The sequence below is a fragment of the Dendrobium catenatum genome, unplaced genomic scaffold (genome assembly GCF_001605985.2).
Source record: "Dendrobium catenatum unplaced genomic scaffold, ASM160598v2 fragScaff_scaffold_390, whole genome shotgun sequence".
NCBI lineage: Eukaryota > Viridiplantae > Streptophyta > Magnoliopsida > Asparagales > Orchidaceae > Dendrobium > Dendrobium catenatum.
In genome coordinates this window covers 7,072,085-7,088,606 of record NW_021318852.1, presented here as the reverse complement: position 1 = coordinate 7,088,606, position 16,522 = coordinate 7,072,085, and positions in this window count along the sequence as shown.

Genomic DNA, 16,522 nt, shown 5'->3' with positions numbered 1-16,522 from the left:
TATATATATATATATATACTATTCTTCTTGCAGGTGGCCATGCTCATGCTATAATAAAAGGGGGGGCACTGTCATGATTTCTAATAATATTTTATGCAGGTGCTTGCTCAACCCCCCTCTAAATAATTGAGGGATAAATAAAATAATTTATATATATATATATATATATATATATATATATATATATATATATACTATTCTTCTTGCAGGTGGCCATGCTCATGCTATAATAAAAGGGGGGGCACTGTCATGATTTCTAATAATATTTTATGCAGGTGCTTGCTCAACCCCCCTCTAAATAATTGAGGGATAAATAAAATAATTATAACTGCTACAGGTGGACTGCTTAGCCCTCATAATTAAGAGCATGGCTTGGCACAGCTTCAATGGGTTGATTTTATTTTATATAACTGTTTGGGATGACTTTTATTAGGATAACCTTACAGGAATTTTAGAATTTTTCTGCTTTCCAATTTATGTAAAAATTTGTAATAATTGTTAAGAGTTGTGAAAACAACTGTGAGTTATATTCTTATCTAACTCGGATTCCAGAAGAAGAACGCATCCCTAAAGGGGAGAGTCTTCTTCTATTTGGAAGATCGAGTTGGATGGCCTTAGATATCAAAAGAGAAAAGGCAATTCTCCATAAAGGGGCAAATTGTCTCTTCGTTTGGATATTCAAGCCACGATAGATCCAAGGAGTCCAAGGAGGAGAGATCCAAGGAGTCCAAGGAGAAGAGATCCAAATAGTCCAAGGAGATGACATCCAGAAGACTGAAGATTGAAGACCCAATATCCCACTCAAAGTTGTTGGCGTCTGTCATAGTCTTAGAAATTTGGGTTGTTGACAGTGGTGCCCGACCACTTTACTTTCTACATATCTGGGTTGTAATAAGGGCAGTTTGCCTATGGACATTTAGTTGATTTTTCTAGATTTATATTGATGTGTTTTCTTGATGTGCATAGTAGAAATTGCCTGTTTTTCTTAGGTTTCTTTCTTGCATGTCGCTTTTTTTTTTCACTTGGACTTCTTTAGGCTCTCTAAGGACAATAAAATATTTTTTACTCATAACTAATTTCTAAAAATTTAAGTTTAAATATTCTAGAAACTTAACAAATCTAGAAAATTATCGGAATCGTCCGGGGTCGTATGCATATTATTGCATTTCTTCTTCTACTTCTTATAAGACATCTCTCTGTCTGCGGGTAGAGTTCGGATAATTTGACCTATGAGGATGAAGAGCCGGACCTAGGGAGACCCTGTCTTTTCTAAAAATTTATTTTCTAACAGCCTGTTTTTAAAATCTATAGAATTCATGATTTGAGACCTTTAAAATTAGCATGCATTGCATTAATAACCAATTAATTAAAATTTAATTGCATTAGTTAGGGGCATTCACCCCACATAAGTTCAGAACCAACTGGGAAACTCTCTAGACGTTGGTCTTATTTTCAATAACTGTACCACCCACTCATCTTTCATAATTGACTTGATAACATGATTTTAAAGCGACTAGGTGGTTAGCTGGCTCCCCAATTCACGTTGGAGTAAGTCCATGTTTTGCACTACATTAGCTAGGACATGGGTCTTAGTGTTGCGTAGAACACTAAGCCTAATCTAGATCTAGGATTTGAGGCTACTACATACGGTCTCGTAGTATGCCTTAAATAGTAGGTAGGTCCTTTCCTTTCAAGGACTATAAATCCTACTTATCTGTGTCACAGGATGATGACACCTCCATCCATCTCTCACGTATGTGATTGATTGTCTGACTTTTTTTTCATCCAATTTCTCTTTAGTACCCTAGAGCCTCCGAATGCTGGTATGAATCATGCATGTTGATTCAGCCCTTCGGACCTTTCTTCCCTTTGAGTAGGACTTCTTAGTCTATACCCTCATACCAATCCCATTTTCGGGAAGGATAATGTATGATCCTTAATCGAGAGTTTTCTCGGGTTCTAGCCTGAGATGTAATTAACCACGGGGGCTTGCGCCCATGGGAAACTTGGCCCCACATCTACTAAACCCCATTCGAACTGTTGTATCAGATGGGGGAAACACATGAATGTGATCAGGTCATGTATATTACTACCTATTGGGGTGCGCTGGTGAGAGTCGCTATCCTCAATGGTTAGTATTTTGCACGATCCAATCTGTCCCTCCCAATTGGCCCGTTTGTGCGGTGTCCACTTTGGAGGTTCACAGGTTTCTAGCGACCACGATGGGACCAGTTTCTCTCTCCCTCTTTGTATTATATATTATCCTTTTTTGTGTGTACTCCACGATTGATACTCCTTAGATTAGGTTCATCCCACTCTTAGTTAGGATCTTTTATTAGTTAGGGTTCCTTCCCCTTTATCTAGGTTTCTTCCCTACTATACTTCTTTCAAACCTTGCAGGCTATTCCATCATTCATCCATTCTTATATATCTTTATCAAATCTCTATCAAATTCTTCACTCTTTCTTGATTTCAATTCTAACTGACCTTTTCACTTTCTTTTCTTGGCAGCAGTTCCATGACACCTTTCGTACCTTTCGTTACTTTCAATTTCGGCTCGGACTCGTAGGTGACTCTTCCTGAGTCCCTGCTCGCTAGTCCACCCGATGGAGGAATCACTTTTGGTTCCTTTACGGACTCAACCTTCTTCACTCTTGGCAGGCCAACCCCGATGGAGGCTACTGCATTCTCTTCTCCCAAGAGGAGAGGATGCACAACCATGCGCCCTTTCGGACGATCGGCTGCTTGGCGGACAGCCCAGGCACCTTCTTGTCCTGTCCCTATAGTTGTGCAGCCAGTGCGCCCTCTGGTTAGGTGACCCATGCTTGCCGCTCCTGTTGCACAGGTTGTTCCAGCCCCTCAGCGCCGGCAGCCTGTTGCCGTTGTTACTCTCGCTATTCCGACAGAAGTACCTCGAGTTCGGGTTCCCCCTTCCACTTCCACTAGAAAGAGGGGTGCCCAGACCGAGGTGCCTTCGCCCTCTTCTGGCTGGGTTTTTATTTTTGCTCGACTTTGTCACTGAGACTACCGGGCAGACCCCGGCACTTCTAGTTGTACCTGTTCCCCCTGCCACCCAAGCAGTGGGTTTAGATGTTCCGTCTACCTCCACCTTCGGCCTTGGGAGATATGCCCAGAGGAATAGGAGGTTACGTTTAGCTGTGTCAGAGGCAGAGAGGCAGTAGATGGCTGATGCGATAGCTCACCAGGAGCTAGTTCAGAGGATGGTGGCTCCCAGGCAGTAGAGACTACGACCAGTCGTAGTTGTGCCCACACTAGATGTTGTAGTAGCATCTGGGATAGAGATGATCCAGGGAGGACACTTCTCCCCACTAACACACAATGGGGATGAGGAGGACGTTTCCTGCATTACGGCGGCCCCTCCTGTCGCCACTACCTTACCCCTGGCTAGAAATAGTAGGGGGCTTGTTAGTCGCAAGAAGATACTCCGACAGATTTCTTAGGCGACTTTTCAGCTACGGAGATAGACTGTGAGGATACTTTATAATTGACAGAGGGGACAGACACCACAGCAGTCAGCACAGACAGTTTTAGTTGCGAGACCGCTGGAAGTTACTCCTGCTGAGAGACAATGCCCACATCGTAGAGGACGGAGATAGTAGCAGGAGCCTACCCGGTCTTAGATCAGTTTAGTGGTGGTAGCCCCAGAGTAGCCAGTTGCCAGTACGGAGCCCCGCCATAGGAGGTGGGTTTGGAGACGTCAACAGGCAGAAACCCCTATCGACCTAGTTCAGGCAGTTGAGAAAAAACTGTTATCAGAGGCAGAGCAGCTAGATGAGGCAGTTGATTAGATGGAGGTTGTAGCTCCTTTCGGGTCTGAGGCAATCTTGATGGCTTGTGATGATGGTTCAGTACCTACCCCAGACAGATCACCAAAGCGAATGAGACAGAGCTAGCTCCTACCACTTATAGGATCACTTCTCTTATGAGCCCCTATATAGAGGCAGTTCGACGATCCTTTTTAGATGATGATGATACACTAGTGGATGAGTCTGATGAGGATGTGCCAGTGCACCGGGTTTGTGTGATTACCCGTAGAGGTCACTCGGATGATTAGAGGGAGCCCGAGGACCAAGATATGCAGGGAGAGCCCGAGGTGAGTGGATCTCCCAGGTTAGTGGATATGGATGCTACAGTTCTAAACCTTCAGGCACAGATGGCAGAGATGGCCAGAGCTATGGCGGCCATGACAGCACAATTGATAGCCTTGGGGGCGATGCCCCATATAATAGGTGTAGCCGCTACCAGTACTTCCAGAGATCAGCCAGTAGTATCACCTATTATACTAGACCCCATGAGAGTGGACAGGGTACAGAGAGCAATTTTTGCAGCACCTCCAGTTATCCAAAGTCAGCCAGCTCAGTTGTTAGCAGGGCAGATCCAGGATTTGATTGCCTAGAAGGTAGAGCAGGAAATTTCCTCCAAGAAGGCTGGAGGACAGTTATTAAAGGGCGTCCTTACCCGGTAGAGTACAAGCAGAAGCACTACCCCCTTGGTTTCATCCCTCATAGGTTTAGAGTTTTTGATGGGTTTGGGAACCCGAGGTAACATGTGGCTTAGTATAGAGCTATATATTGTAATATAGGAGGGAGTGATCCTTTGATGTTGAGACTGTTTCTCAGCAGCTTGATGGGGGTAGCTTTTGCTTGGTACACCGACCTCCCTAATGACTCAGTCTGGATTTTTGCATAACTATAGCAACTGTTCATACAGAGGTTTGTCAGTATAGAGCATCGGGTTATAGTTGGGGAGTTAGTAGTCACTAGACAATGCCCTAGAGAGAGTCTCCCGGATTACATTGTTAGATGGAGGAACCTCAATTTGTAGTATGAGCCACAGCTACAGGAGCAGCATGCAGTTGAGATCCTTTTGAAGAACATAGATGGTCTCATTGCTCCATACCTGAACGGTTTCACCATTTGAACCTTTCAGAAGTTATTGATCAAGGTTACTAGCCTACAGGATTGCATACCCATTACAGTCCCTCCTAAAGTTGAGAGTCAGCCTTTACGCAGACCTCAGCGGTAGGAGTTTCTAGGGGCACCTCCACCCAGAAGAGGGGAGGTACATAGTACCCAGGGACCACAAGATAAGGGAAAGAGGCCCTTAGTCAGTTCAGCATCTCCACAATAGTCACGCTCAGCCAGTCAGTCACACTCCTCTAGTCAGCCAGCAGTACAGCCCAGGACCTCCTGTAGGACTTCAGAGAGCCAACAGTACCTACAGGAGAAGCTTAGTAAGGAATATCTCTTCAAAAGAGAATGTGTAAGAAAGATTTTTAAATTCCTTACTAAGAAGAATATTTTGTCATTCCCCAACAATAATAGAGTGGAGGAAGAGGGTCAGACTGAGCACCCACTCTATTGTCTTTACCACCGACACATTATGCCTGTGCTAGAGGACTGCTATGTCTTCAAGGATAAAGTTAAGAGGTTGATGGCCACAGGATAGATACACCTCCAGGATAGTGACTTGGTGCAGCTCAAGGGCAAGGGCCCTCAGACAGTTTAGATGATCTCCAGTCCCAGCTACAGTGACAGTCAGAGCAGTAGTGACAGTTTACCCCAAAGTTATGAGAGAGAGTGGCAGTTAGCACTCTCCAAGAAGATCAGGATGATGATAGATCATGCAGTTCAGAGTTCAGAGGCAATTGAGAGGAGGCCACCCCAGGCCAAGTCGATAGTTGCCACTGTAGTTACTACGCCAGCACTTGTACCTTCTTTTTCTTCTCTTTCTGTTTTAGTGCTTACTGAGCACATTTCTTTTTTCTTCTATTTTATATACTAAAAAAATATATGAAAGAGAAAAGTATGTTGTAACCTCAGAGGGGAAGATATGATTCTTTCCAGCACTTATGTTGAAGGACTTTGTTCTCCCTTCATTTGATGAAGAAATAATAGATGAAGGTGATTCTGGCTATTTTTGGTATTCTTTTCCTACTATTTTTACTACTGCTTCTACTTCTACTTCTTGTAGCACTCACTCTTTTACTTCTTTACATGTCTCTTATGATGTGAATGATTCTGGTGAAGAGTCTGAGTTTGAGTATGAAGATGAATCAGTTTTTTGTAATTCCAGAGGGTGGATATTACCTGGATTCAGAAGATGAATCGAAGAACCCACTCCAAATACTTTCCTTAGAGCCAACACCAGTCACCACCACTGAACCAGAGGAATCTCCTATTGAGGATGAATCAATATAGGAAGTTCATATGCGTTCAGGGAAGGTCCTTCCACCTAGGTTGGCTAAGAATACAAAGATAAGAATATCATTACCCAGCAGGATGACCCTATCCCTTCCTCGCAGGAGCAGTCTAAGGAGAAAGGCAAAGGTCCTCAACTGAAAATTGATTATAATGTGTTGGCTCATCTAAGAATGATTTCTTCCCTTCTTAGCATCTACGATGCTTTGATGATGTCACCTAACTTGAGAGAGACACTGGTGAAAGCCTTGCTTGAGCTAGAATTCTATCAAGCATTCTTTGCTTTCAACTCTGCTGATGAGGCATGGCATTTGTATAATACGCCATGCATTATTATTTCTAATCATTATCTCTTTTTAGGGACTATTGAGCACAATCGACCCTTGTATGTTACTGCTGAAGTTAATAATTATAAGTTGAACAGGATCCTCATAGACCAAGGGGCTTCAATAAATATCCTAACACATGAAACTTTAAAGAGCCTCTCCCTAGGTCATTTGAAGCTCACTTCTGACAAGATTATGTTGAAAGGATTCAATGACAAAGGCCAACGAGCTCTAGGGTCTATCACCCTACCTCTGAAGTTTGGGAATTTTCTAATTGAGGCCAATTTCATGTTATTAAGGCTGATACTTCATACAGGGCTCTCTTAGGAAGGCTTTGGATCCACGAGTATGGAATGGTGTCCTCTATATTGCACCAATGTATGAAGTTTATGAGGAATGATGTTGAGTACACCATTCCTAGAGACACCCAGCCTTTTTCTATGCATGAGGTCTCTATGTACAATGATGCCGAGTACTATGTACCTCATAAGGCTCGTAGACCTCCACCTGCTTAGTCACCAGTGGCACCCTCTAGTGTTGTACAGGGTCCAATGCAGCCACCTGCACAGGGTCCTATACAATCGTCAGTACAAGGTCCATCATAGGTTAGTATTGAGCCAGGTGTTTCCACTGCCCATTCTGATAGAGATCCCTCTCTGTTTGTAGTGAGGTAGGATGGTCCCCCTAGTAGAGGTAGGGGAGGACAAGGTAGGGGTAGAGGTAGAGTTTTGATCCGCGAGCCATGGAATCACGACACTCGTACACCTCCTCCCCCTAACTTTTACACTTCTTCTTTGATTGTAGAGTCTAACTCTTTCGTTGAAGAAATGATCGATATCCTTCATCATCCAGTCACTTCACCACCACCATATTCCGTTGGTTATGATTCCCTGCCTATTTTTCATAGCCATTTAATACCTGAAGATGGATTGGTTATTGATATTAGCTTAGACGAGGAAGAGGACTTCTGATATCATACTACTACCAGTCAACCTTCTCCCCATCAGATACGCGGGATAGGAGTTAGGGATTCCAGTCAAAGAGCTTATGACACTCCCTCAATCGATGATGATAGTCCAATATGGGGCAGTGAAAATCCCATACCTCACTTATACGAGACTTTTTCATTGGCACGGTCTGAGGAGTGTCCCTCTGTACCCCGTAGTATAGGTGCCCCACTGGGTCCTGGGAGCCAGGATCCGGAGGAGACCACTATGGAGATAGAGGTCAGGAGTGCCCCTCGTTACTTTTCACCTACTGTAGAGAGCTTTGTTGAGTGTGATCTCGTTCGTTCAACTTGGCCTGACGAATAAGCTCTATGGCAAGCCCGAGTATGGTGGACTGATTTCCCTCAAGGTCTAGGAGGTATAAGTTATATGGGATTAAATCAGTCCAATAATGCCAGCATTCGTACAGTTTCCCATCCTTATCTGATTGTTTCTCTTACCGATGAAGAAGACCTAGATAGTGAGGAAGATAGAATACTTGATGCTCCATAAGAGTTTGAAGATGTCATCACTTCTGCTATGGACGAACTGTGTGAGGTAAACTTATGCACTGAGTCAGATTCTAGGCCTATTTTCCATAGTGCCCTACTATCGAATTCAAAGGCTCAAGAATACATCGAGTTACTATCATAGTTTAGAGATTATTTTGTCTGGAACTGCACCGAGATGCCTCATTTAAATCCAGAGGTAGCAGTCCATAAATTAGCTATTAAGTTTGATGCAGTCCCTGTTAGACAAGCACCTCATAGGATGAGGTTAGAAATAGAACAACAGGTGATCGTTGAAACCAAGAAGATTATAGAAGCTGGTTTCATTAGGGAAGAGAAGTACCCTACTTGGCTTTCCAATATTATTCCAATCCAGAAGAAGAGCGGACATATTCATATATGTATTGACTTCCGTGATCTAAATAAGGCATGTCCTAAAGATGATTTTCCTCTTCCCATCCTCGAGCTTATGGTGGATATTGCATCATCCCATAGCATCTTCTCATTCATGGATGGTTCATCTGGTTACAATTAAATAAAGATGGACCCTGAGGATAAGAAATTCACTGCATTTCAGACAACTATAGGTGTATTATGTTACAAGGTGATGCCCTACGGTCTCAAGAATGCTGGGGCCACCTATCAACATGCCATGACTGTCATCTTTGATGAGATGACACATGAGCAAGTTGAGTGCTATGTGAATGATTTGGTCATCAAAAGCAAGGTCCATGGATATCACCTTTGAGATCTACGAATCATTTTTGAATGCATGCATAAGTTTGATTTAAAGAAGAATCCTTTAAAATGCGCATTTGGAGTCAGTGTAGGAAAGTTCTTAGGGTTTATAGTTCGCTACCCTGGCATTGAGATAGATCCTTCTATGATTAAAGCTATAGTAGATTTAAAACCCCCTAAGAGTCTTACCAGTTGAGGTCCTTTCAGGGTAAAATAGCTTTCTTACAGAGATTTATCTCCAATCTTTCTAGTAGGTGTCATCCTTTCTCTGCACTAGTGAAGAAGGATGCTCGATTCCACTAGGATGAGAGTTGTTAGGAGGCCTTTGAGAGCATAAAGCGCTACCTGATGAACCCTCCTGTTTTAGCTGCACCTATCCCAGGTAGGCCGTTGATTCTCTACACCACAGCCCTAGATGAGTCCTTAGGTGCATTATTGGCTCAAGAGAATGAGGAAGGCAAGGAGAACGCCTTGTACTACCTCAGCAGGCGATTAATACCTGCAGAGCTTAAGTACCCAGCAATCAAAAATCAATATTTTGCCTTGATCTTCGTGGTACAGAAGCTTAGGCATTATATACTTTCACATAAGATCAATATGATCTCTCGAGTCAACCCATTGCAATACTTGATGACTCGTCCGACCCTCTCAGGTTGTCTAGCATGGTGATCTATGATATTACTGCAATTTGATATCACCTTTGTCCCTCAGTGGGCCGTCAAAGGATAGGCTGTAGCTGACTTTTTGGCCGATCACCCGATCCCTACTGATTCACCACTCAATGATAATCTACCTGATGAATTAATCTTGAGTGTGGATGAACAGGAGTCCCCTACCTGGGAGTTTTACTTTGACGGGGCGTCATCCGTTAAAGCTTTAAGTCTATATAAAACTCTTACAGTTAGGGTAGGATTAGGCCTGATCTTTGTGTCTCCTGATGGTCATACTCTACAGTACTCCTATAGTTTATCAGAACCTCGTATTAATAATGAAGCTGAGTACAAAGCTCTGATTTTGGGAAGTAAAAGGAGGTCTTTATTAGCAAGCATCTAAGCATATTGGAACTATTAAGAAAAGAGGAAATTTCATAATGAAAATAAGTCCCTCTACTTATCACTTTAAACTGATAGGGGTGGAGGGGATGCCAAAGATTCAACAACCTAAAGGAGATACCAAAGATGAGAAGTCAGTTTGGGGAGAGCCCTTCGTAGAATATTTAAAGCTTGGTAGGCTTCCAGTGAAAGTTCGTTCGGGATGTTAAGCCCTATGAACTTAGTACCAAGCTAACCAAGAGGGGGGGGGGGGGGGATTTAGCCCCCACGGCTAGGCGGAGAAGCCCTTACAAGAACCTTCTTTTTGCCACCCCGGCAAGGCAGAGAACCTACCTCCTTTTGCTTCCTCCTGAAGCTAGAAGAGAACCACAACCAAAGGCAAACTCCTTACCTCTACCGACCTTTCCACGGACGAGAAACTCTAGATAAAAGACAAGCAGAGCGATCCTTGAAGCAACCCTTATGAATCCCCCTCACAAGCTCCCCCTCACAAGATCCTCTCTCTCTCCCTCTCTCTCTTTCTCTCCTCAAGGTCTTCTCAGGTCAAGGTAGCAGCTAAAAGTCCTTTTTAAAAATGTTTAAATAAGAGCTCTTAAATAGAAGAGCTCTCAAGGAGCTCATTAATTGCAAGTAGCCGACTTTATTGTCCAGGCCGATATGGACATCAGCCTGGCCGATCAGTACAAACTCAGAGGATCGGCCAGAGCATCGCCCTGGGAATAATCCTGGACAATTGAATTTTGGCTTGATCGTCCCGGCCGATCTCACGATCGTCCTTGATGATTAGTACAAATCCCATCAGACCGGCCAGAGCATCGCCCTGGGAACAGTCCTGGACGATTAAAATTTGGCTTGATCATCCAGGACAATCCTAAGATCGTCCTGGCCGATTAGTTCAAATCAGAAGCAAATCATCCTGAGCATCGCCCTGTTTTTGACCTAGTTGATTTTTATCGTCCTGGAGTAACTCAAGGATTTTGAATTGATCGTCCTGGCCAATCCTGCGATCATCCAGGACGATATGATTGTTTCAATCATCCTTAATTACTCCATTGATTTCCTGATCAATTAAGGCATAATTTGGTAATTTGGTCCAGGCTGATATGGGGATCGGCCTGACCAATAATTTAAAAATACAATATACCTTAACTGTCTAAGGCGGCTACTTCTTTTTGTTTTGAGCTTATCGTCCTGGCCGATACACGTATCTTCCAGGCTGATATGTTAATGTCGGCTGCCTTAATTAAGAATCTTTAATTAGACTTTCTATTTTAAGCTGATCAGCCAGGATGATATGAGTATCGTCCAGGCCGATGTGGGCAAAAACAGAAATTCTAAGTCTCTCAAATGTGTGTGTGTAGGGTTACTTAGGATCAGTCTCTTTGACCATTACAAGTAGACTCAAAAGGTGAAAATCAAAAGTACAGACTGACTCAACCCTAAACCTATGCAGTTCTGAACTTGACTTCTTCATAATCGTCCGGTCTTCGATTCCTGAAAAGTTAGAAGCAACAAGAGTCCAAGTAGTGTTTTTCAATCATCAAAACACAAGCCATGAAAATAGATTTGCAACATCCAAATGATAAGTTTCTCGCTACTCAAATTAAAAAGAGAGCCTTATCATTCGCCTATGTAAACGAAACCTTGTATCAACGCTCTTTAGACCAAATGTGGTTTAGATGCCTCAATAAAGAAGAGGATAGTAAAGTCATGAGTGAGATACATGATGGGCTTTGTGGTGCCCATCAATCTGGACCTAAAATGAAAGGCAGGATTAAATGCCTTGGGTACTATTGGCTGACTATGATCTACGATTGTATGGAGCATTGTAAGAGGTGCCATTAGTGCTAGATTCATGGCACAGTAATTCACCAACCCCTTAATCCGTTGCACCATACTATTTCTTCTTGGCTATTTGAGGGCTGGGGCACGGATGTGGTGGGTCCTATAGACCCTCCTTCTTCTAAGGGTCATAGGTTTATTTTAGCTGCCACTGATTACTTCTCTGAGTGGGCAGAGGCTGTCCCACTTAAGGAAGTTAAATCAGAAGATGTGATGCGGTTCTTTTGTGATAACATCGTTTATCACTTTGGTGTTCTATGATGTATAATCTCATATAATGGCCCATCCTTTAGAAGCACCAAAATTGCCAGATTTGCCCACCGCCATAACATCAATTGGCAATACTCCTCGATTTACTACCCTAAAGCCAATGGCTTGGCAGAGGCATTCAATAAGACTCTTGTACAATTAATAAGGAAAACCCTTATTGAAAACAAGGAGAATGGCATGATAAATTACCTGAAGCATTATGGGCATATAAGATTACCTACCATACTCCTACCCAGTCCATCCCATATGCTTTAGCTTATGGGGTTGAAGCAATCCTCCCACTTGAGGTCGAGCTCCCCTCACTGCGTGTACAAGGTAGTTACAATCTATCTGATGAAGATAACACCCGACTAAGATTAGAAGAGCTTGATGGTTTAGATGAGCTTCACTTATGAGCTTATCAGTGCTTAAGCTATGCCAGGCCCGAATGCCCCGGCACTACGAGCACCTTGTTAGACCCCGGGCTTTTCGGGTAAGCGAGTTTGTTCTTATTTTATGTAGGCCTATCATTTTGAATCGTCGGCGAGGTGGTAAGTTTGAGCCTATTTAGGAAGGCCCCTTCATTGTAGAGTAAGTTTATAAAGGTGGTGCTTACCTACTTGTTGATGCAAATGACATTCTTCCCATACCTATCATCAACGGGCATTACTTGAAAAAGTACTATGCCTGAGTCTAGTACTTCATGGGGGAGCCTCCCTACAGCCTGTAGATATCCCTATGTATATGTAGCTCCTAAAAGGATCCCTCTTACTTTTCAGCAGTTTGTGTGGCCACGATGACTTATCCTCTACCACACGACGTTTGCTTTGAAGAGTATAAGGTTATCCTTACAGGTGATACGCTAATACGTTGCAGGGATGTTTTGTACTTTTGTCTGTGCTTACCAATCGTATTGATGCTAGAGCATAGAATTCTTTTTACCTTGCTCCCCTCTATTTACAGAGCTTAGTCCCTTAGTTTCACCTGCCACCATAGGTATGGTCTGGGATATCGAAACCAATAGTTCGAGTCTAATTTTGAGAGGTAATACTGGGTCCACCCCCTCCTATGATAGCCAGGAGTGGTGATGGGAATCTATTATCCCTATTTTAGTTTCTTTTTTCCTATCAGTCCTGAGCTGATAGATGTAGCCCCCAATCCATTCATATAAGTTGAATGTGACTAGGGATGTCAGAGTCATTGGTTTAAACTCTTTTGGAGATAGGATACTGGGTCCATGTCATCCTATGCTAGTCAGGGGTGGTAATATTGATCCTCTATTCTGATTTTAATTTTTTTTATACATCAATTTCAATATGATTGTGCTCTCCAGTTCATTCACATGATTTGAATGTGGTATAGGTTATCAAAACCAATGATTAAATTATTTATAAGATCCAGATAGATCTCTTTCCTTAGTTTTGTTTATGTGGCGGACATGGTCTGGGTCATCAAAATAATTCACTATCCCCATATATATATATATATATATATATATATATATATATACATGTGATAAAAAGAGGGAAGCTCATAGTAGAGCAAAACCGGTTGCCCTTATCACAGGAGGAACCCGGTAAAGCTCTCTAAGAGCACAAATTCCCCAAAGTTCTTCTCTCTTCTCCTTTAAAGCACTTTGATGGTCACTTCAAGGATGATTTTAGACTCATTTGATAATGATCCTTTATGATTTTATTTTTGGGTTGTGATGTAGTGCATGTAGTCTTAGATAACAACGTCACTTCTTCACAGGGCTTTGATCTTTCTGAGAAAAGATCGCCCCCTGCTTCCCTCTTTTGGCAGCTTACTCTCCCATTCATGCACCGCTCTGAGCTGCCAGAGTGGTCCTATGAATATGGTAGTGTTACTTTCACTTCACATAAGATCCTACCTGATTAGGGCAGGTGTTACCACTGTGACCTTCTGATTACCATGAATTTTACCCATGATTGTTATACTAGGTGTCAGGTGTTCTCCCTTGTCACCATAGAGTTGTTTCCTTAGTTGTGGTGTAGTATATATATTCTCAAGTGTTAGCATCACAACTTCAGGAGCTCTGATTTTCTAGTAGAAGATCAGATCCTTGGTTTCTTTACTCACCCATTTCTATATTCTTACCCTACTCTTAGCAGCTAGAGTAGCCCTATAAATATTGTTTTGTTGCTTTTTCTCCTCACAGGGTCCTACCCGATCAGGATAGGTGTTACCACTGTGATCCTTTTGATGATTCTTCACTCTTATTCATGATTACTGTCCTCAGGTAGTGAGTGTGTCCCCTTACTACCTAGAGTTGTCTTTTTGGGTGTGATGTAGTATATCCTATCTTGGATGTCAACATCATTACTTTGAGAACTTTAATCTTCAATCAGAAGATTAGTTATTCCACTCCTTTCTTTGACCTATCCTACCATTCATATGTTAGGCTCAGTTGCTAGATTAGTCTTATGAATGTGTTAAGGTCACTTTCACTTCCCACAGGGTCCCACTAGTTTGTGTGGGTGTTACCACTGTAAGATTTTTCCTACTCAGAGTTTGTTGTCCTTAGTAGCAAGTGTGCTCTCTGACTGCTTTGGTTCTTTTCTCTTACTTGGTGATATGGGACGTCGTGCCTTAGGTGCCACCATTACCTCTTTCTTGAGCTTTGATTTTCTAGTAGAGAGTCAGCTCTTCTAGATCTTTACCACTTGTTTCCCCATTGAGACCCGACTCCTAGATGTTGAAGAGGTCCTTTGGATGGTTTGATATAATTTCTACTTCTTACAGGGGCCCCATCAATTAGTATGGGTTCACCATTGTAGCTCCTTTGGTGTTTGTTTTTAATAGGTTTAGTCCTACCTTTTGTAGCAGAGGTGTCCCCTCACTACTCCAGTTCTTTTTTTACTCCTTTGAAATGAGATTACCCTTTTGCACACTCTACTGATGGTATATCTCTTCCAACTTTGTTTGGGAGACGTCATTCTGGTGTCCTCCTTCCCTTTTGTATAGGGTTAGGGTTCCCAAGGAGATCATGTCAGCATTTGGATACTCATGCCCACAACGACTTGTCCTCTACCATGTGGTTACCAAAGCGCTAAAAGGGGTTTCCTAGGTGGATCTACCCTTAAAATTATCCCATTTACTTATTCCTTTCTCCCTCACATCCCTACATAGATCCGTGTCAAGCTGATGTTGAGGTGACTTTTACCTCACATCCTGTTGTTTGAAATAAACAGACAGGTAGTTAGTCTTAGTTGGTAGAGAGGACCTGACATAGCACCTGAAAGGCACTCCTCGCCACTCTTTTGATTGTCCTGTTGTGATCCGATAGGAATCAGAGCCTGACTCTTTATTCATTCAATTGAAATGACTGAGTGGGTATTGAGCCCTTCTTCATTTGCAAGACCGAGCTGGTGGAGCAGATGTTGAAACTTACCTGGTTGAAGTGAAGCCTTGCCAGAGCACCTGGAAGGTGTCCCTTACCACCTCTCTTTACTTTGGATGTCATATTAAAGACTAAGCAGGCTTCCATTTCGTGGCTCATGAGCTTCTTGCTGAGGTCAGGCATAAGTAGTGGGTCACCCCAATCCACTGTTCTAAAAGAATCAGGAGGAGCACGATCCTTTTCACCTTCTACCCATTGTCCAGATACGGTCAGCCTAGTAGTTGGTTCTACTTACAGGTTAAAGTGAAGCCTTTCCAGAGCCCCTGGAAGGTGTCCTTACTGCCCTTTTACCCCGGATGTTCTGTAAAAGACTAAGAAGGCTTCCATTTCATGGCTCATACGCTTCTTGCTGAGGTCAGGCAGAAGTAGTGGGTCACCGCAATCCACTGTTTCGAAAGGAGAAGGAGGAGAGGGATCCTTTTCACCTTCTACCCTGCTGACTAGATACAATCAGACAGGTAGTTGGTTTTACTTATCCATTGAGTGAGTCCGACAGAGTTTTTGGGAGGCATTATTCCTAAACACCCCTTTACCCTGGATGTATTGTAAAAGACTAAGTAGGCTTCCATTTTATGGCTTAAGAGCTTCTTGTTGAGGTCTGGCAGAAGTAGTGGACCACCCCAATCCACTACTTCGAAAAGAGCAGGAGGAGCAGGATCCTTTTTCACCTTCTACCCTGCTGCCTAGATACGGCCAGATAGGTAGTTGGTTTTACTTACCTAGTTTAGCGAGCTTGACAGAGTCCCTGGGAGGCCTTCCTCAACACCTTTTTACTTCGGATGTCCTGTAAAAGACTAAGCAGGCTTCTATTTTGTTCTTCTTTACTTTTGTTAAGGTTAGGCAGAAGTATTAAGTCACCCCAATCCACTGTTCAGAGATGAGCAGGAGGGGCGGGATATTTTCACCTTCTACCCTGCTGTTTCGATACGGTTAGATAGGTAGTTGGCTTTACTTGGTAGAGAGGGCCTGACAGAGCACCTGGAAGAAACTCCTAGCCTCTTTCTCTGAGTGTCCTGTTCTGATCAAACAGGCACCATATTTTGTGACTCCTTTATTTGCTGTCTTGAGTTGGTCAAGAAAATATTGAGTCTCCCCAATCCACTGTTCTGAGATGAACAGGAGGAGACGGGATCTTTCACCTTCTACCTTATTGTTTTGATATGGTCAGGCAGGTAGCT